The 1,160-nt window shown below is 40.8% G+C and overlaps 1 non-coding gene across 1 annotated transcript; it reads left to right on the forward strand.

Annotated features, from left to right (window-relative positions):
* The first annotated feature begins 298 nt into the window (after positions 1–298).
* On the forward strand, positions 299–405 carry LOC112445301 (U6 spliceosomal RNA). Its single transcript, XR_003033658.1, has one exon. It is a non-coding gene; the product is annotated as a U6 spliceosomal RNA (small nuclear RNA).
* Positions 406–1,160: the final 755 nt, after the last annotated feature.

Consider the following 1,160-nt stretch of genomic DNA (forward strand, 5'->3'; position numbering starts at 1 on the left):
TCTATTTTTCTAGATAGAGAGATATTCTATACCTAGCCTTTGATTTTACTTGAATATTTATATAGTTTATACTTTGTAAAACACACAAAAGTAATCTTAGAACACATGGAAAATGTTTAAAAGTCTTAAAAATTATATAATAATCCTAAGAAAACATGACTTTGGAGGAGGTAACCTTGGTTTACAACATTATGTGCTTCAGGCACACAAGATTGTATTTTGATTTCTGTATACACTAGTGTGCCTAATATCCAAAATGTATAAACACGACTTTTTAAAACTGAGTATCATATAAAATGTGCTCACTTTGGCAGCACATATGCTAAAATCGGAATGATACAGAGAAGATTAGCCTGGCCCCTGCACAAAGATGACATGGAAATTCTTGAAGTATCCCATATTTTGGGGGGTCTTCCCAGGTGACACAGTGTTAAAGAATCTGTCTGCCAATGCAAGAGATGCAGGCTCAATCCCTGGGTTGGGAAGATACCCTAGAGAAGGTAATGCCAACCCACTCCAGTATTTTTGACTGGGAAATCCCATGGACAGAGGAGTCTGTCAGTCTACAGTGTATGGGGTCTCAAAGAGTTGGACATGACCGAATGGCTTAGCACTTTGCCAACGAGTGTCCTTACAGTCAAAGCTATCGTTTTTCCAGTAATCATGTATGGATGTGAGAGTTGGACCATAAAGAAGGCTGAGAACCAAAGAATTGATGCTTTTGAATTGTGGAGCTGGAGAAGACTCTTGAGAGTCCCTTGGACTGCAAGGAGATCAAACCAGTCAATCCTAAGGAAAATCAACCCTGAATATTCATTGGAAGGACAGATGTTGAGGCTGAAGCTCCAATATTTTGGCCACCTGATGTGAAGAATTGACTCATTGAAAAAGACCCTGATGCTGGGGAAGATTGAAGGCATGAGGAGAAGGGGACAACAGAGGACAAGATGGTTGGAGGGCATCATCAATTCAAGGGAAATGAGTTTGAGCAAGCTCCAGGAGTTGGTGATGGACAGGAAGCCTGGCACACTGCTTTCCATGGAGTCACAAAGACTCTGACATGAGTGAAGAACAACATTCTTAATACACATCATGATATACTGCTGTTGTTGCTGCTGCTAAGTCACTTCAGTCGTGTCTGACTCTGTGTGATCCCATGG

The sequence above is a fragment of the Bos taurus genome, chromosome X (genome assembly GCF_002263795.3).
Source record: "Bos taurus isolate L1 Dominette 01449 registration number 42190680 breed Hereford chromosome X, ARS-UCD2.0, whole genome shotgun sequence".
Lineage (NCBI taxonomy): Eukaryota > Metazoa > Chordata > Mammalia > Artiodactyla > Bovidae > Bos > Bos taurus.